Raw genomic sequence first — 20642 nt, forward strand, 5'->3', positions numbered from 1 at the left:
AATGTTTATCAAGCCCAGTACTGAAAAAAACTGTGTAGAATAAACTGAAATCATGTTAACTTTTCCTTCTGAAGTTTAAATGAATATCTGTATTATATAAAAGTGCTGAAAAGTACATGAAAGCCTATAAAAATAAGGCTAACTAAGACAGTGTTTCCAATGATTTTGCTTTCATTGGAAAAGAAATATCCCCATAAAAAGGCATAATCTGTGCCTCATTCCTCTGTTGAGAGATCTACAATACTGCACTTGATGTCCTGGGTAAACTTCCCTTTCTTCCAGTGCAAACCAATTTTGTCTTTCCCTGCAGATGTGCAAGGACTTTGGAAAGATCGCTAAAGCCACACATGGAGCGATGTGACTTCGTGTGCTGCTTCTGGACACACGGCCTGTTTCATTTATTAACTGCATTCTAAATCCCACTAATGACAATGCCGTATGTGCTGTCTTCAGTTTCTACCCCATTTATACCTTTATTCTCCCCCTCAACAGACCCCAGCTGTTATTAAAGAACAGGTACTGTGAGTACTCAGATCTGCCAACGGCTCAGAGATGAAAAACGCTGAATACCTGATCTCAGAGGGCTCAATATTTGAAATGACAAGATTCTAACACAGCAAAAGAAGTGTGGTTGCCCCTTGAACTTTATTCTGATGGGACCTAATATAGAATTCCACGTGGGAAAGATGGTTTTATCCTGTAGAGTTTTTAGGGTTTTTTTTTTTCTTTTTTTTTTCATTTCTGTAGCTTTTTGGTCCAGGCCCTGATGGCTCCCAGGTTCTATCATGGGGATAAGAGTCCTTCAGCAACTGTCGTTCCTCTGTGACAACGTAGGCTCATTTCCAAGGGGGCTAAGGAAGCCTCCTCATCACCTTAATCACACCAATCAGGTGTGACCGTATGATGTTGGCATTGACACTGCATGACTTAACGAGGATTTAGCTTCACCAAAGCACACATCAGATGCAGAGTTTAAACCAGCTCTTTGCTCCATCCTAAGACCTTGGTAGCAAAGTAGCTCTTTATTTCATCTCAATCCAGAGGGACGACTTCACGCATCAGAGCCTTTCTTCTCGGGCCTCTTGTGCAAGTATTTTTCCCCTTACCACAAAATGCTTTCCTTTTTGAAAAAAAGGAACTTGCTGCTCCAACCCGCTTGGTATCTGGCTCTAGGTCCAGAACTTGAGGGTAAATGGTGAGGTTGAAATGTGTTTCTGGATTCTGTGGTTTCCAAGTGGCTACTCTTTCCAAACCAGGGGGGGCCCTCTGAAAAACTGTCAAGTTGGCGAAATCTGCGTCTCCCCCCTCTCTCATCCCAGCTTCATCTGAGAAGAAGGAAATGTACCTGTGGAATCAAATAATGGTCGCTTCACTGAGTACTCACTCTGTGCCAAGGAACATCCCGAAGTGCCTTCCCTCCATTGTCTTGTTTAAACCTCCCAGTGTTCCCATGTGCCCTCCTTCTCTTCCTCCTCTGATGAATCTGATGCTGAGAGAGGTTAAGAAACTCACCCAAGGTCACAGAGGTAGTAAGTGGCTGCAGCAGGCTGGACTCCGTCCTAGGATAAAGGAACTTTGAAGGCCACAGGCCCAACCCTTATGCCAATACAGTCTTCTATTAAACGTCAATCACATTCTTTATTTTATATAACACAAAGGCAAACTATCCAAAAAAGACAAAGAAGAAAATTTCTTAGAAAAATATCTAACTCAGCTTAAATATCTTACCTTGGTTAGATATTTTTTTCTCAGAAAAATATCGAACCAAGATCTTCCCAGTCCTCCCCTGACATCCTATAAGCCCAGGACTGACTTCCTCCCTGGGGCTGAGACCTGAAGTCCTTGCTGGAGACACTGCATTGCAGGCATACACCTGCTCTGTGGGGTCACAGAAGCCTGTCTGTCCGGAAAATGCCTTCCCCTCATGTACTTCCTTCTTAATTAAAATAACATTTTGAAAGTAAAATTATCCAGTGTGTAGAATAAACAGTACAGCAATAGCTGTGATTGATCTGTCAGAGATTGTATAATGTGATGCTAATAGGAAGAAATAAACTCCTGCTGAAGATCAAAGTCAGCTCTGCACATGGGGAACTTTTAAAATTAGAATGCCGATAAATGAATCTCCACCCTGGAAAAACAAAAAAAAAACACACAAAACTTCTGCAGGTTTGCAGAATGAGGGAGGAAAGACAGCTTGAGGACATTCCACCGCCCAGAGGAGCAAGGAGCCTGGAGAAGAAGAGTTCCGGTCTGCATCGCTGTCCTGTAGCATCTGGCAGCCCCTCCTTCTCTAACCCTGTGGTGGTCACTCAAACCTCCCTCGGTCTCCCGCACGTACTGCTACGATCCATCCAGCTCAGCCCATGACAGGGCACGTGGGGGGTGCATGCGTGGGACACGTCTGCACGGGGCATGTGTGCACGCGGGTGCGGTGGAGGGGGCGATGCACCCAAGTCTGTGTTGAGCACCTGCTAAACAGAGCCCCTCCTATGCCTTATAGGCGGGCCTCATTTTAATTTACATGTGTGGGTCTTGATAAGTGAAGGAACTGGAATTGCGAACCCAGATCTTTTGGGTTCTAAAGCCTAGGCTTTTTTTGCTTCTCTTGGGGAAAGGTATAAGCTAAGAAAGAAACTGTGGTTACGCGTGTTTCACTTACATCCACAGAAAGGCAAACGAAGAATTGAGAAGCATGTGTGTAAACATGCAGTTAAGTAACAATGAAGAATGGGGCGTCTACTGTGTGCAGGCACTGTGGTAGGTGCTGGGGATGGCACGGCCCCTGCCACCGCCAAGAGAAGCTTGTTGAGGGAGAGAGAAGGGAGACCAACAGGCAGGCAGGCCTTTGTAATGCAGTGCAGACGCTGCAGAGGCACAATCAGAGGGGGTGATGGGGCCACAGGGGAGGACCCTACCCCACACCTGGGGAGTCAGGCTGCCTCCAAAGTCACATCTGCGCTGAGGCCTCAGAGACAAGGCAGGGTCAGCCTAGTGGAGGGGACACAGAGCAGGGAAAATGTCCCAGGAAGAGGAAAGACCATGTGCAAAGGCCCAGATACCAGAGAAAGCATGATCCATGGATGTCAGTACATCTGTCCATGAACAAATGAGAAATTATTTCAGTGCCCCGCGCCCCCCAGATCCTGTGTTCCTTCAAATGTCCCCTTCACCCAATTTACAAGTTAGCTCTGCCATGTCTTGAGCCAGCTCTGTTGCCCACTGAAATGCAGATACCCCTGAGGGAACCAATGGATTTCAGTCCCTTTCAGCTCAGGGCCAGTGCCTATCCCAGGCCATTTCCTGAGAGCAGAATGGAAACCTAAGGGCGATCCCTGGTCCCTCAGATGGAGGCAAGTTTTGCCAGGCTCACAGTCTGGCAGAAGTGAAGTCCTGCTGGCACCAAGACCCTTGTCAAAAAGGTGCTACCTGGACTTCCCTGGTGGCACAGTGGTTAAGAATCTGCCTGCCAATGCAGGGGACACGGGTTCGAGCCCTGGTCCGGGAAGATCCCACATGCCGCGGAGCAACTAAGCCCGTGCGCCACAACTACTGAGCCTGCGCGTCTGGAGCCTGTGCTCCGCAACAAGAGAGGCCGCGATAGTGAGAGGCCCGCGCGCTGCGATGAAGAGTGGCCCCCGCTTGCCGCAACTGGAGAAAGCCCTCGCACAGAAACGAAGACCCAACACAGCCAAAAATAAATAAATAAATAAATAAATAATAAAGATAAAGGAATTCCTTTAAAAAAAATAAAATAAAATAAATAAAGGTGCTACCTGCAAGGGTGATGCGTGTCCCCCATCTGCTGCATCTCGGCATCTCAGCAGGCACACCATCAGTACCGGAAACGGATCCCAGGAACTCCCTGCTGCTCCCAAACTGCTGCTTACTTAACAGGAATGCAGCCCGGGACTGAGTGGGGCTAAGGGAGCATGGCCAGGGTCATGGTGGGATTAAACTGTTAAGTGAGCCAGTACACCTGAATGGTCTACAGTCTTCTTAGCTTCTACCATGCTGACAAAACATGATTTTAAATACCTAAGTCTTAGTTCTTTAAGAATTTTTCCAAATACTAGTCAGTAAGGTGCAATGCTGAGGGCATGGGTCTTGGAGCCCACAGACTAGGTTAGTTACTTGCTAGCTGTGTGACCTCTCTCTGGTTATTCAAACTCTGAGTTTCAATGGATTCATTCAATAATATGCATTTGTTGAGGACCTACTATACTCCAGGTGTTATGATGGGTACTAGGAATTGACAGTTCCTAGGATTTTATAGTTTAGTGGGGATGGTAGACTCTTGCCTATTGTATGAATGTAACAAGGATGTGTGTATATACTCTCTTTTGCATTCCCAGTATTCAACCTCCCCCTATTCTTCCAGAGGCATGTGGTTTTCATAGGAGACTTTTGGGATTGTTGCAGCTGGGATGCAAAGAGAAAGAAAGAGTCAATGTTCAGCTTTCCACATCCAGAAGAGGATTTTTGAGTTCATAGCAAGAAAATGGTTTTGAAAGCCAAGCATTCTCAGAGTCAAAAAAGCAGGGTGCGGGGTGGTCTCTGAATTCCTTAAGCTCCCATTAAAATATCAAGAGCCAGACTTGGAGCTCTTGATCACAGAGTTTCACTATAGGCCTAAGTAGGGGAGAGTCCAGAGCGTAACCTAAGAGGAGGTCTGGCTGAGGAAAGGAGGAGGAAAAAGCACTTCCCTTCAGCCCAGCAGGGGAGGATGGGCAGGAGAAAGACAGGCCAGGCCAGGGGATCACTGACCAGGGTCCTCATTTTCCCTCACTCTTGGGCCTGCTCCTAAAGGTGGCGGTGAGAAACGAGTAGGAAAGAACCAGAGAATATTGGAGCAAGTGGCCTATTTCCCTGGGCTCAGGCCTCTGGGAGATGCCCCAGAGTTGGTTTGGTGCCAATACGGTAGAGGAATGAGAGTATGGCATTGAGGGAGAAAGTCCTCAGTAGACACTTTGGAATAATGCCTCTGGCTCCGTTCAGCCTGCATGCAATGGGCAGAGACTGCTAGCCCTGACATCTTTCCTGACTTCCAGACTTTCATGTTGCACAGATGCCCCTCAACGTTCCACAGGTCCCCCCAGATCCTAAACTGAAGATCTCTGCTTCCCAGCCACCCACAGGCTCCATCATTGACACCATCTCCATAGTTGGCACAAACATTTACCTGGTCAGGCAAATAAGGAAGCCAGGGGACATCCAGGACACCCCTTTCTCTCCCTCATCCCCTCATCCAACCATTCCCACGTCCTGACAAACTTACCCCTGCATTTACTTTGAACGTGTCTCCTCTCCATGCTTAGCTCCCAGTGCCCCGCTCAGGTGTCATCGTTGTTGTTCACTTGGATATGAACTTTATGTTTCAATCCAAGTAGAGCAGACTGGGAGGAGAGAAATGGAAGACTTTGGAGCATCAGGCTAAGAATGTGTAGCATAAGGTACTGGTGCCGTCAGTGCCTCAGATCTCACTATCAAGGTGCATGCTTATGGTCTTCTTCTACAAGTACCTGGGGTCTTTCTCTGGCTGCAAGAGTGTGTTCAAATGAGTAAAGGAGGCAAACTACTAGTGGTGGGGGACTATTCTCCCCTCCCCCAAAATCGCCTTCAACCAATTTTGAATGGAGGTTGGAGGGTAAATACCCCAGCTCCCTCCCTCTTCATGACAGATGACACTGAGGAATGACCATTTTGCCTGGGAATGACTACAGACCCCGGGGGGGCCTCCCTGCACTTAGTCTTACTCTCCATAATCCACAGTCTCCTTGACCTGACCTGTGACTCCTCCGGCTTAATCTCCTGCCACTTCGTGCCCCATTAATTCTGAACCGACTGCAGCTTCCTGCACGCACCATGCTGTTTCACACTTGCACATCTTAGTTCAAGTTTTCCCTCTGTCTGAAATGATGTGCTTCCCAACATTCTTCCCTGGCTCTGACTCATGCCTCAAAGCTTAGCTCATTTACATATATTTAAGCATTTGCTCTGTGCAATACAGAATGCCTCAGAAGTACCTAGAAAGGGCCCCCGGTCTTGACTTGGGGGATCAAGGAAAGCACCCCATTAGAAATGTCATCTAAGATTCTGAGAGATGAGTCTCAAAGGAAGCGAAATGGGCAAGATGGAGTTTGGGGAGTGATAGTTTTTGAAGCACTGAAAAAGGAATATGGGGTCCAGAGGTGCCAGCACAGCTTATTAAATGAACTGAAAAAAAGTCACTAAGGCTGGAGCTGTAGAAAAGTAAAGGAAGTTGCAAGAGGGGAAGATGAAGAGGCACAAGGGGCCAGATGACACAGGGCTTTAAGGAATATGGAATTTATGCTACTGCAGTGGACAACAGTGAAGAGTCTCTGAAGCTCCAAGTTGGTCAAATGCTCCATCCCCTGAGCTTCCATATCTTCCCTGGGATGTATCTTATCAGTTTACATTCTGCTTCCCCACTGGATGGCAAGTTTCTATATGGCAGGAAACACTTCTTCTTGATCTTCGTTTCCTTGTACCTAACACAGATCCTGCCCAGGACTGTAATAAATGCATTGAGTTGGACCACTGAGGTGAACTAGAGCCACCCAGCCCAGACTCCTCTATAGGAGCATTACAAAGAGGGCGTGAGGCTCCTGCCTGGGCCTCAGTAGCATGGCACCACGTGACGGGACAGAGCAGTCGTGATGCTCTAGAGACAGAATTTGATCTTTAGGGGGCCCTGCCCCAGGGGCATCTCTGCAGTGGCCCCAGTAGGAATGCCTGATGCCAGGGTTGGTGGGGGCTGCGGAATGAGGACCTGGGTGCAGATTCCGGGGCAGCAGCAGTACTGCGGGGGCTCCTGAGTAGCACTGAGGACCCGTCCTAGTGGGAGAGAAGGGGAGAGCCTCAGAGCTGTCTGAACACAGCACCCACAAAGACGAGATCCGGGCTGTCCACGTGGTGGCCATAGGGTCATTGGAGGCCCTTGTGCGGACAGAGCTGGACCAGTCTGGGAAGTTGGAGGCTCACAGCTGTTTGCATCAGGAGAGCAGAGGAGAGACTCCGAGCCACTGGGAAGCTCGCTAGACTCTGCACCTAAGGAGATCAGTGCCTGTTTCCTCTGTCTCACCCTTCTTTCCAAGTCAAGCTCAACTAAATCACAATTTTATTTTTACAGGTCTGGTATATATTGTATATTAAATAACTATTTAATGGTGGGTGAAGCAGCTTTCTAGAAATTCAGTTCCATGTGACTAGAGGCTGTTTCGTTCACTTGCTGAATCCCCGGCACCTAGAACAGGACTGGCCCATAGAAGGTGCTCAGAAATTACTTTAATATATTTAATTATATAATTATAAGTAATTATACTTATTATGGCTCAAAGAGGATAGATCTTTCTCCCAAGGTCTCACGACCTTCGAGGAGTTAAATCTTCCCAGTTCCAAGCTGGTAGCTTTCCTGGACTGCGGTGCCCCCGCTGGAGAAGAGCCGAACTGCTCTGGGCCCAGCTAGGTTCTCGGACTGGTTCCAAGGACGAGATCCTCCAGGCTGCTGCAGGTTGAGTTAAGAATAAAGACTTTGGGTGGAGGTGCTGAGGGGTGGAGGGGGAATGGCAACAGGGCCCTTGCTAGTGCCCGTGCATGTGGTCTAAAACAAGAACCCAGGTAGCACTTGGCACATAGCGACACTCAAAATGTCAGTGACTGAGGGGCGTGTGTGAGAGGTCAGAGGTGAAGTAGGGGTGGAATCATAAAACGAGGAGGGAACACCTGGAAGGGGATGCATGGGAAAGAATGTAAGTCCAGGACTGAGCCATGGGAGGCATGTGCATTCTGAGGGCAGACGGAGAAATCAGGGAGGTAGATGTTAAGCCAGGACGCAGTCACAGAAGCCTAGAAAGGAAAGTGATGATGCTGGAGGTCATTGGAGAGGAAGCCAAGGACTGGCAAAGTCCGCTGAACTTGGCTGAAAGGAGGAAGAGGCATGGGGTCTAACAGCAAGAGCACCACAGGCTTGGGTCAAATCTCTGCTCAGCCATTGACTTATACTGAGCAAGAGACTTACCTCTTAGGTCCTCAGCTTCCTTATTTACAAACAGATGATACCTACTGATTGGGCCAGAGGAGGCCTGTCCAGGACCTGAAACTAGGGATGCGCTCAATAAATGCTGCCATTATTATGTTGGTGGCGGTGTTATTATTGCAACTGGTGACCCTGAAGAAGAAAATACCAGTTCAGTAGGGGGAAGGGAAGGGAAGGGGAAGAAGATGGGAACCAGATTGCAGGAAGTTAAGGGGAACCAAGGAGACGGTGTGACTTTGCTGAGGAATTTGGTAGTGAATGAAGTCGAGAATCCACTGGTTCGGCAGCAGGAGGGCCAGTGGTTTCTTTAGGAGAGAAAAGGCAAGTGAGTGCTCACAAGCAAAAGGAAAGGATCCTGCAGAGATGGGGCAATTGAAGATATCAGAGAGGGAGAAAGGAGATATCAGAGAGAGGCCCCGTGAGTATGCAGGGTTGGTCCCCCAGAAGAGAAGGGGGATCCCCCCACCGACTGCAGTGTTCTCTGCACCCGGCCTTCCTTCACTCCTTTACCAGCCCCCCTGCTTAGGCCGGGGATGGGAGGTCTTTCCCTCAGCCGCTTTCAGAAAGTGTGGTGTCAAGAAGACTTGCCTAGAAGTCAAGAGGCCTGAATTCTGGTCCTGACCCTGGCCATTTGTACTTGGCTGCGCCCTTGTCCTTCCTGAACTGCGTCCTCCTGCATAAATGAGTGACCCTCTCTGTGATTTTGTAACCATGTCACCTCACTAAGCATTATAAAACATTTTCCTCTTCTGAAGTTTTTCTCCACTCTGATTAGAAGAAAGGGGGACAAAAAAATCTTAGAACTGAAGCTATCACTTCCTCCAGCAATTGGGACAATATTTCTGCTTCACACGTATTGCGAGCAGATCCGGTGATTCCATCAGTACTGGCAGATCGCTGCTGAGCCTCCTGGTGTTTTAAATAGCATGTGCACTTTGTCCTGGCCTTCTGGAATGAAGCAAGGGAGAGGCAGGAGCTTTGTGCTAGGCTGAGTGTTGCTGTTGATGAGGCACTCAATGGCTGCAGGCTTCTGAATCCTCAGAAATAACAACAATTACTGCGCATGCCAAAATCTGTCCTCCAAGGCAGCAAATGCATCAGCTGCTGGTTATTTTGATACTCTGGATAAAAAGCTTTCGAGAAAATCTAGTACAGAAAACAGTCTTACCCTCTGCTTGTCTGCACCATTCCTTCTGCCCGCTGCCCTCTCAGCTGTTTTCATTCCTATAAATGTAGCTGGTCCAGGCTTTAAAGTCCTTGTCTCAATGACCCAGGAGGAAGACATTTCTGTTTGGGCCCTTCGTGAATGTGGAAGAAGCAAGAGAAGAGACACCTGGCTATGCGTCTCTGTGCCAAGGCCGGTCTGACCTGGAACCTGCTGGAAACCAATCCAGTGTGGATGGGTTGTCTGACAGCCACAAATGGCTCTGACCATTTTTGGATTCAACAAGCATTCACCGAACACCTACTGTGCACCAGGCCTCGTGCTAGGACCAGGAGAGATGGTGATAAACATGGCCAGGATCTAATAATCCAGCTGCCACGAAAACGCAAGCTCTCTGGTCAGGTACCATGGCCATGTTACAGGGCCTGGCACATAGTAGGCGCCCAATAATCAGTCTTTGGAGTGTATGTTTGTTATTTACGTGTTATAATTTACTCAAGATCCTAAAAGCTCAGGGACAGAAACAGAGCTATTCAGGGATGGAAAGGAGCACTTATTAAACCAACATGTGCCATCAGAATGTGATCAACAATTTGGGGCGGGGGGGTATCCAGGCTTATATCCTGCTTACATCACTTTTAAATTTCCCTCTTACATACTTCATGAAAAAGAACCACAAGTGCCCCAAATCCTTTTATCCTTCCGGGTGAGATCACAAGGACACATATAAAAGCTCTGTATTCAACAACCAAATACTCTGTTATTCTAAAATTTTCAACTTCATCCCTAAATTCTTGGACAGCTATTATGTAAGGCTTAGGGCTGGTGCTTTCAAACAAGTTTATACGTAACATGATTGAAGAATGAATTTGTCCTATGGTCTGGAAATTCCTTTGTTTCACTGACGATGGTAAATTTCCTAATTGATCACCCTGACTCTGATGCCTTTCTATACAGAAAGGGCCACTCATGGTGGCTCTGGTCACTTACACTCACCTCCGAAGTGTGTTCCTCTACCAGTTTGTATCTCAACAACTCAAGCAGATGAGGCTTTGCTGGGAAATAACGAGGTCATATCAAAGCTAAAGCTCCCTTCCAAGTCTGGGACTTTCTTCCCACCTCATCCTTCTCAGAGCATACATAAGGGGGTGAACTTAGGTATGGGAGCAAAGATGAAAACAGAAAGAAGCAGAAACCTCAGCCCAATCTGTGTCTAAGCAGGGCCTCACCTTGCTCAAGTGCCCTCCACTGGGGGACAAGGGCCACCCTTGGACTTAGAGCAGGAACTCCTGTGCCTCACTAAATCCCGGCACCTGAGAGTGACCTTCACCTTAATTGTGCTAGCATGGCTTCACCCATAAAGGGAGACTCTGCCTCTCCCTCTCTCTGTCTCTCTCCCTACATGCCTTCTTCCCTTGTAGACTCAGGCACAGCGTAGGGGTTCAGCAGGCAATTTGCTCAAGGAAGAAGTGAAGAAAAACATCTACAAGCTCAACACCAGAGGGGATGGTGGTATGAATTTTCAAAGGCCCACGAATCCCCCAGAACATTATTACAATTAATGAGGCATACTTGGTAGAAATCTGACTTAAGGGGTATTTCTGCCTTGCTAGTATGGGCCATGGGTCAGACAAGTTCCCCCATCAAGGTCTGTATCCATGGAACCCAAGAAATCTTGGAGGGCAATCTAGGAGATCCCACCTCACTGAAAGTATGGATGGTGGAGGAAAAGCAGAATTTAGGTAGGGCTTGGGGTGAAGCAGAAGGCTCTCTGACTAGGTCACTTTAGAGTCACAGAACTCTTGCAAAATTGATGAAAGCTGCGGACCCTCTACCCAGAAAAGTGCACACGTCACACACAGCCAGACAAATTTACCTACAATTTCAGGAGGATGGGGGGCCCCAGGATGGAAACTTCCAGAGTCAGGGCCTCAAGTTAATGCTCTGATTCTAGGTGCTGATGCCTAAGTCCTCTGCCCCTCGTCCCTACGCAGGACTTGCCCCTACCCCCAGGGTCTTCCAGCTGGTTCTGGTTCTTGGAGCCACAGTCCTCCCTCGTGTCAGAGAAGCCCCGGCACCGGTATCTCCAGGAGCTCCCCTGGGTGCTCTTTTCTCCCAGGGTGACGGGAGGTGTCCCGGGAGAAAGAGGTCTCTGGGCTTTTCTCTCTTGGCTGCCAGCAGCAGGAGCAGCCGAAGCCTAGGGCACGGAGGGTGACGCCGGGCAGACACTCCCGCCCCCTGCTCCAGTCTCTGGCTGCAGGCAACGCTGGAGGGAAAGGCGGGGAGGTGCGGGGAGGGCCGGGCGGTTCAGCCCACCCCCAGCTTGTCGGCCCGTTGGCAACCGAGATCAGCACCCACTGCTGGTGCCCCAGAAAATCCCTGGCCAGCCGGGCTTTGCGCGCAGCCCCTCCAACCCCCGTGCGTTTCCTTTTGACCTCTGGAGGTCTGAACCCCTTCTTGGCTGGGTCGAGCCGGCCCTCCCGGGAAAGATCGATCTCTCGTCCCCAGGATCCCCTACTGGCGGGCACCTCCGCCTGGCCAGAGCAGGTGCGGGGCTGGGGCCGGGGAGGGTTGGAGTGGGAGAAAGGATTTGGAGTGGGTGACTCAGGAGTCCGGGAGGAGGGGCTAAGAATTCAAGAAGCCTGTGTTAGAGCAGCTCGGCGCTCCGGCACAGCAGAGAGCGCTGGGAGCCGGAGGGGAGCGCAGCGGTGAGTCAGGCTGCCCCGAGCCCAGCCCGAGAGGGGCGCAGCGCGGGCACGGGCGCGGGCCGGCGTGGCTGGGCGCCTGGGGAGAGTATGCATGGATCCCGCTCTGGCGAGATCTCCGGGCACCCCCCGAGGCTTCCGCGGGCTGAAGTGCGGCCATGAGAGGAGCGTCCCCAGTGGGTGCGGGAGCGCGGGAGCGCGGGAGCCTCGGCGGGCGGGCGAGTCGTGGGGAGCAGCGCTCTCTCAGGTCGTGGAGTTCCCGATCCCCCGATGGCCCGAAGTCCGGGAGGCAACCCTGGCGCCTGCAGTTGCCGCGCCGCGGTACCAGGGACTTGCTAGACGGGGACAGCGCGCAAGTGAGGGAGAGCGAAGGAGCGTGGCGAGAGGGATGCGCGGGCTGCGAGCGCGCTGGGGCCGCAGGAGTGGTGGGCTGCGCCGCGGAGGGCTAGTGCACGGCGCGCGCGGGCTGGGGGGTGCGCCGAGTCCCGCGCGAGCGCTACGCTGTCCCCAGGTAAGGGGACGAGGCGGGCAGGGGGCTCTGGACCTGCTGCAGGGAATGGAGCAAGGGTCTCTGGGCTCCTCCGCGGGTCGCTGGAGGGCTGGGAGTCTCGAGTGAGGGCCCCAGGGGTTGATAGGGGAAGCCTGCTCGCCAAGGGACCTCCATGGACGGTCCTGCTACGTGGGTCTCAGGCCTCACCTTCAGCTGTCTGCCGCCAGGTGTGGGAGAAGCTGGCATGGAGGGGTGGGGCGGGCAGCGCCTTGGGTCCAAGCGGCAAAGACCCAGGGGAGGGAGAGGACTTGGGGTCAAGGAGCGGCATCTTTGAGCCATCGGAAACAAGCAGCTTCATTCTGATTTCAACTCTCCTTTCTCTTTCCAAAAAATAAGACAAAAACCCAAAAACCTCTGAGATTCTCATGGAAGGTGTATTCTGCTTGAACTTTCTCTTCTCTTGTGACTTGAGAGATTAAAAAAGAGCCTGCTTGCTAGGCTGGTTTTTCCAAGTTGTTCCAGGTTGGAAGTTGTAACAGTTTGTAGGATAATTTATGGGTGTTTCATGCATTAAAGTGTATTACTGCAAAGCCTTTGGGTGCTATGGGTATTAAGGAAAACTCAGTGCACGTTCCCAGCTGGAAACCAAAATAGGGCTCTCCTGGGTATCTCTGCCCCCTCTGTCTTCTGAGGCCAGTGGAAGTCCTGGAGAAAAGGCACTTGATTAATTGTCCTGGAGAAAGGGCACTTGATTAATTGTCTTGGCTCCATCCTCTGGGCGCACCCATTGCCAGCCAGCCCCCTCCTCCCCCAACACATGCACGGCCAGCTGCATTCTTAAATTCAGAAATGGAAGTGGAGGGCCCACCAGTATCTCCTCTCCAGGGCCTTCAAACTCTTGAAGCTGTCAGTTAAGTCTGCTGGAGGGGACTATTTCTCCCTCTCAGAGCATACAGAAAGGCAGCAGCGGTTGGGCCCTGCCAGCTCTTCTTGTGCAGTGTTTACAATTTCCTATCGAATGTCTGAAACTTTCCCCTTCTGAAGAGCTACTTAAGAAAGACTACATTAGATGCGGAAGGGTCTCTTCTGTGGAAGAAGTTGTATGTCAGCCTGGGCAACCCAAATGTCAATCCACCATGGGCCATGTTCCCAGAGGTTCAGAGGCAACTGAGGACTGGGGGTGTGGGGTGAGTGAGAGTGGTCTGGGGGCTGAGACTGGCCCTGCTGGTGTTGACTCACAGAGGAAATGAACTCTCCTCATACTTGGGTCGTTGAAGGGGTTTGGGGTTAACATCACATGCTGTCAACTCCTCCCCCATATGCTTTTCCCAGTGTTTTTGCGCAGGTGGGAAAAAGGGCAGTCTTGAAGGGAAAAATGTTAGGAGGCACCACGAATGGGAAACCAAGGTCTCTGGGGCCCAGGGAGACATGTTTTGACACAACTGTAGGAGTACCTCAGAGGATTTTACAGCCAGCTGCTGGTGCCATGCCATCCCTGGACAGCCATCTTACCCCAAAGCAGCCCAGACCCACTAGAGAACTGGAAAATTGGGTCTACTCAGAGCAGCCTGGTGACTCTTTCCATACCCTTAACCTTTGTCAAGGAGTGAGGTTCCCACCTTCTCCTATCACCCACCACACGTCTCCCCCACCCGGAGGGCCAGAGGGAGCAAGGGATGAGGCTTCACACTCCCCTCTTCCATGGAGAAATCTGCGCGGTGGCCAGGAAGGGGGCCCCAGCTGCCGACATCAGCAGGGAGGGTAGGGCATGGCAGGGCAAGGCTGGAGCCCGAGGGAAGTTTCTCATCATTACTGAGATTAAACTGATGAGAAAATCGCACACTTTACTTTTAAATGAGTGCTGAACACGACTGCTTCACATTCGTGGAGTGCCTTATTTCAGTGGCAACTGCCTTGGAGCCGCAGGAAAACTACTCTCTGCTCTCAGCAGGCAGTGGAAAGCTTGCTGAGGACTCACATATAGTCTCTAATCTCTGAGCAAATAACCCATGTCCTCAGAAGGCTTCTCTTTCTTTGACTGGCACCTCTGATCTTGCAAACCATCAGCTAAACTGACAGCTCCCAGGCTCAGCCAGTCCGGAGAAATCAACTCTGTGATGGACCAGTTTCACAGAACGGCATATGGTGGTCTCTCGTAAGTAAATGGAGATGAAAGACCCTTCCCCAACCCTTTACTAGGGATCTTGCTTCCTGGCAGTGGGGAGACCGTTAACATCCTAACTCCAAATAGCAGTGAAATCGGGGTGGCCCTGAGGCAGAAATGCAGCTGGAGAAGCTGAGGCTTTGAGGTCATTGACCTTTTGGTTGGTTGTGCACAAGGATGGAATTGTCACCATTTAAGCTGAGATGACAGACCTTGAGCCACAAAATTTGGCCAAGACGAGAATAATGAAAACATACAATAAAAAAGCGTTGTAGATCTTTTCATTACTCTTCTATGGGTTACTTTTCATGTTTTGGAGGAGTTTCTATAGGTTTTGGAGGAGTTTCTATAGGTTATTGGCCTCAATAGGAATCACACTGAAATGATCTCTTGATATTTTTCTCCTGTATTTTGGGGAAACTTCCTGTGGTAGTTTCCTGAATTGTAAGACAGGAGGGAAGTAGCTTTGTGACCTTGAGCTAGTCACTAAACTTCCCAGCCTTCACTCTCCCAATCTACAGGACAAGGGTAGTGGGTTCACAGTGTTTCTCAATGGGGCTATTGGCATTTGGGGATGATTCTTGGTTGAGGATGACCTATTTATGTAATGCAGGAAGTTTAGTATCCCTACCTCACCTACTAAAATGACAGAAATGGTGGCAACCCCAAATCCCCTCCCCCCATATATGGCTAAATGCTTATTAAAAGGATAATACTGCTCCCGGTTGAGAACTCCCTTGGCAATTACCAATAAGGGCTTTTCTTTCAGGCCCTATGTTCGGGTCATCTATTATTTCATCATTGAGTTGGGGCTTCAGAGGTCCAGCCCTGGGCTCTATCCTCCAGGAGCCAGCATATCAGGCTCCAGGAAGCCACTGGCAGGGCTGTGGTCCCGCTGGGCATAATCCTTTGCTTTTGTCAGTAGAGTGTGACAACAAACGACCCACATGAAAAGAAAACCAGAAAGAGTGGGGAGAAGGGATGGGTGGTATTAGAGCATGGCAGCTTCCTTTTCTGCCATATGCTATTAAAAACACAGGCAGACTGCCTGCCCCGGGTGTCCACAGCACTGGGAGGAAATCCTTCTCTCCTTTACTAAATGGATCACACTCTGGCACCAGGAGGTCCCTGCTCTGAATGAGAGAACAAGGAAGCAGAACCTTCCCCAGCCCTGACATCACTTCATACAACATGGGCACATGTTGATAGCAAATTAATACAACAGTGCCCAAGCTGTGAGAATAAATGGGAATCAATAATGTGACATTTGATTGAAAAAGTAGGCTAGCAATGCTACTGCGCTGGAGGGACGGTGCTTGTAGCACTGGGTTTATTCTCACTTATCCTTTCCTCTGCCCCAAAGTCTCACTGGAGGACAAAAAATAGGACCATTTGGTTATTCATAGTGCAAACGGCTAAAACGAACAATGACTTTGGAGGATATAATTGCTTGCTACTCACCCCCAAGCAGTAGAAGAGAGAAAACTACCAAAGCAGTAGAACTGGCAGAGTTTGAATTTGATTCCTAATGAGGCCCCCAAAAATGGACACTGGAGACTTAAGGAGATTCCCAAATGAGGTTGAGACCGGTCTGATGATGCAATCTGTCAAGTGGGACTAGCAACAGTGCTTTTTGAATTGCCAGGTTTGGCCAGCCTCTTTCACACACGGAGCGTCTTTTTATTAGTGGTAGTATTAGTCAGTCAGACAGTCAGGGTTTCCCTGAAAATTCCCCACTGGGGTAAGCAGAGGGAGATGTTTTGGCATTGCCCGTGGGGGCCTCTGCAGGTGGAGAGCTCTGCAAGTGGAACGATCTAGCTCCGAAGTCAGTGGGAATGAACGGCCCAAGCTTCCCACAGAAGCTATTCCACATCGAGGGCAGTTACAATCCACTACTACTGGAATCGTCTCCCAATAGCCACAAAGTATTTGTTGTTTGGTACAGATGGGCTGATTTTCCCATTTCCTTTGGCTGTTCCTTCGGTAGCCAGGGTTGGTGGAATATGTCATCTGTCTGCACGCGGCACGCTGTTCCCGAGTGAGCCCAGGGAGGGCCGTTTGCTGGAAGCCATGAGAGCTCAGCCCAGGTTGGGGGAGGGAGGTCCTGTCTCTGCCCCCCCATCACTGTGGATCTGATGTGCGGTTAAAGTGACTTGCATTTCTCACTTGTCCGGTCTGGAGAAGTGCCGTCCCATGTTTGGACCTGACCAGGCCTGGCTTGGAGGTCAGCCACCTCATCCTTGTCAATAACCATACGACGAACTCCCACATTGTATGAGAGACGCCAAGAGAGGCGGGCTCCCTTTGGATTGTGATTTCGAAGGAAGGAGCAGTCATGCTGGGCTCTAACGGCCGGAAGGCAGCTGGACTAAGTGAGCAGGGAGGAAGGAGGTGAGCACCAGGAGACCAGAGATGCAGGAGGGCGTCCCTTGTACCCAGTGTTCCTCTTCTGTGAAACAGAGAGAACAGTAGGACCTGCTCTGTTGGGCTGTTGTGCACATCAAGTGGGATGATACTGATGGGACATCAGCACAGGCCTGGCCCACAGCTGAGCAGGCACTCAACAAACACGAGTTCCCTTCCCCCGTGTTCTCCCTCCGAGGTACTGATCTGAGGGAGTCCTCCTTTTGTGCTTTTCACTTCAGATCGGACAACATCAGCTTTGCATTTTTTATGCCTCTGTATGTGGAAAGCTTTGCTGCACTAGGAGAAGAAATCTTTCTGGAAGCACTGAAGCTTCTCTAGGAATCTACCCACCTATATTTTGACCTTCTGTCATTAACATTCTCATCTTGATAGAATTTTAACCAAACATTTCACCTTCTGAACTACCTTGGCCGCATGATATCTGAGTAAAAGGAAACTCATGGATATTCTCCTGCAATTTTCTTTCAGAGGCAAACTTCTCCTCAGACTTGTATCTCAGAGATGTTATGTAATGCTCTCTAAATAAGGCATTTTCTTGCGAATGGCCATTTGTACTGGCAGCTTTAAGAGTGTTTCAGTTCCTTACCCCGCATAACCAACTCCTCCTCCTCCAACAACTTGTTTCCTTAGGATTTTATGTATCTTATCAAGTTTACAAGAGAAGGAAGAGGAGGAGGTGAATTTTTCTTTGGCAGCCAGGCGGGCATTTGTGCTCTCCCACCCCAAGGGTCAGTGTCTGGGCAGCTGTCGCTGAATAGCGTATAACCTGTGGTTAAAGGGGGAAACAGTCCTCACCCCCGGGGAGGCAGGCTCACTGGACATCAGGCCACTGGACTGATTTTCCTTCTCTCAATTAGCATCTTGATTAATATGCTAACCAGGGGCCTGGGCACTGTGGAGAATCATAATAAATATAAATCATGATCCTGCCCAAGGACCTGGCTCTAGAGTGAACATTTAAATGGCTTCAGAGAGGCTCATCAGATAATGTAAATGAGGTAAGGCCATGAGCCGATGGGGACTGCAGTAAACTAGAGAGGTTATGCCCATCAGAAGGAGACAGGCCGTCTGTTGCTTTGCAGGTTTGTAGGTCCAGGGTGACCAGATCTTCCAACTTTTCCAAAAGAGTCAAAACTTTGAGTTTGAATGTACAGTGTCTTCACTTTTCAGAACACCTGTGCAAACCAAACAAAATCTGTCTGCAGCTTCTTTTGTCTTGTCATCTAGATGAACACACTTGGAGCAATTGAGACCAGTATCAAAATGGAAACTAGTTGAAGAAGTGCGAGCTGTGTGGTTCTCAGAGAGGCCTGAATGGCGCGGTGCTTTCTCGAGAGGCTTCCTGAGGGAGGGGATGTCCTGCAGGCGGGTAGGATTGTATAAAAGCAGCCCTGGCACAAGACAGAACTAGCTTCAGAGGCAAGCTCTGCCTCTCGTTAGCTCTATAACCACATTACTTAATCCCTCTAAGCTTCAGTTTCCTCATCTGTAAAAGGGACTCATAATGCTGATCTCGGGGAACGGTTGCAAGGATGAGAGGAGGGAAGGCTGGAAAGCCCTTACTTAGCCCAGAGCCTGGAACACTGGCAGTGCCCAGCGAGCCTGAGTCCTGTCTTAATGCTGGGTGGGTGGGGTTTAGCCAGTCCGGAGGGCATTAAAGGGCCAGAGGCACGAAGAAGGGCCCCTCACTGAGCTTTGTGAACAGTTGCTTTTTGAGGACTTGAGCCTCAACTGCTTTTCCTGCCCCAAGAGAAGGACAGAAGGTGTAGGCTATTCTTCTCCCCTCCTGACCTCTTCCTGCTTCTCCCCACTGCCTGAGACCATGTGCCCGCTTGCTCTGTCAGAATCCCACCCTTTAAAAACCTGACCTGGGCCAACAGCAGAAAAACACAACTCGACTCCATAAGAAGGAAAAGTACTCCGGGAGGCTGTATAGACACGCACGGCAAATATTCAAGGAATTCTTAGGAATAAAAAAAAAAAAATTCATAAATCTGGATTTTTGCATGAGGCCATCACAGGAACATGTTTTCTCAATTAGCATACACATTGCTTGGAGTGAAGTCACTGAGTCCGCGGCTCCTCAGGGCTGACTTGTGCTGAAGCCACCTGATCTGGACCTCACTTTCCATGATCTAAATCTGATTCAGCCAACCCTGTCCCTGCGCCTAGCTGCCGAAACAAAATCACCCCCAAATCCTAAACCAGGGTGGAGACGTACACACTGCACTGCAAAGCGGGCTAATTTCAGATCCTGGGTGTACTCACCGAAAACTGAGAAAGACAACGTTATTCTTGATGGTGGAGTGATAGAGTCTCAGCAACCCCTTGCATTGTTCTTTTCCTTGGGCATTTATTGTTAGACGGTGACTGCACTGCCCCATCAGAGCAGATGTGTCCTTTAGGTTCTGAAGGCAGAGAAAATAGTTTCTTTTGCGAAAGCATGCATCAACTGCTTAAAATATTACTAGTCGGTGCCTGAGATCAGCGATTATGTTTTCTGGATGGTTTCCTGGACTGACTCTTTTCCAAGTGAACGGCTTTGTCAGATATTTGTAATTTCTGAAATATTTGATTAATGATGTCCCCTCATCAGAGGGATGGTCCAGGGTGCATAATTAGCAGCCTGCCTCCAAAGCAAAGATGCTCCCCAGCATGCAACAAGATCAAGCAGGAAGCTGAAAAACATTTCAAATGTTACTCTGCCATAGAGTAAAGGAAAGGAAAATGGTTTTCAAACTACAGACCCATTAGGGGGATGCGAAATCAAGTAGTACAACTCTCTCTCTCTCTTTTTTTTTTAAAGAAAGAAGTAGAGTAAATTTTTCAAAAATCAATATGCGTTGCATGGAGAAAGGGAAAGTATTCATGAAACTTTTATTTTAGTTGTATATACATTTGCACAATATGTGTGCATACCGGATCATGATGGAAAATGTATTTTTTCACTGTGAGTCATGGTTAAAAAAGTTTAAAAGCTACTGGCACAGACAGCAGCGTTGTACGGAAAAGGGCATCGCTCTGAAGCCAGGCAAACCTGGGGTTAAATCCCAGCTCTGTGATTCCTAGTTGTGTGATCTTGAGTAACTTAATACTCTAAGGATCAGTGTCCTCGTCTGTAAGGTCAGATTAATTGCTTCCTCATAGGGCTGTTGTGTAGATTAAGTGACAGAGATGTATAAAGTGCCTGGTACTGTGCCTGGCACCAAGGAGGCCTCAGTAAGCAAGAGCCACTGGCGTCATCTGTCTTCTCCTTCCCCCACCCCCTCCTCCTCCTCTTCCTTCTTTATCTTCTTCTTTGAGACTAATCAACCTCATCAGAACCATGACTTCCCTAGATGTTTCTATCCCTGAGGTTGGCTGTTTCTCTGGCCAACCCAGCGAAGAAACAACGGCAATCATATCTCATCTTTGTCCCTACCTTCCTCTACCGTCTTTCTCCTATTTCATGTTTGCATAGCCATCTTTCTGTGATTCTGTTCCCCAGACATGATCATGACAGTAATTGTCCAAGGGGCCCAAGACATCCTCCTCCCTGTCACTAAGAACCATCAGAGGGGTATCCCAGCCTTCCCTGGCCTTGTGACCGGGATGAATGCTTTGGTCCTAATGTGGTGGTATAGTGACTCTGT

At 49.4% G+C, this 20642-nt stretch overlaps 1 protein-coding gene across 2 annotated transcripts in view; it reads left to right on the plus strand.

The window, feature by feature from the left end:
* Window positions 1-11857: 11857 nt before the first annotated feature.
* NGF (nerve growth factor) overlaps window positions 11858-20642 on the plus strand; it is a 49823-nt gene continuing 41038 nt past the window's right edge. Inside the window, exon 1 of one of the 2 annotated variants that reach the window (XM_082459956.1) lies at window positions 11858-11932. The gene's annotated coding sequence lies outside the window, so the exon portion shown is untranslated. Of the gene's footprint in view, window positions 11933-12085; window positions 12110-20642 lie in introns of those variants that run through there. The other variant, XM_082459955.1, reaches the window with a different exon arrangement.

The sequence above is a fragment of the Balaenoptera physalus genome (genome assembly GCF_965194825.1).
Source record: "Balaenoptera physalus genome assembly, chromosome: 1".
Lineage (NCBI taxonomy): Eukaryota > Metazoa > Chordata > Mammalia > Artiodactyla > Balaenopteridae > Balaenoptera > Balaenoptera physalus.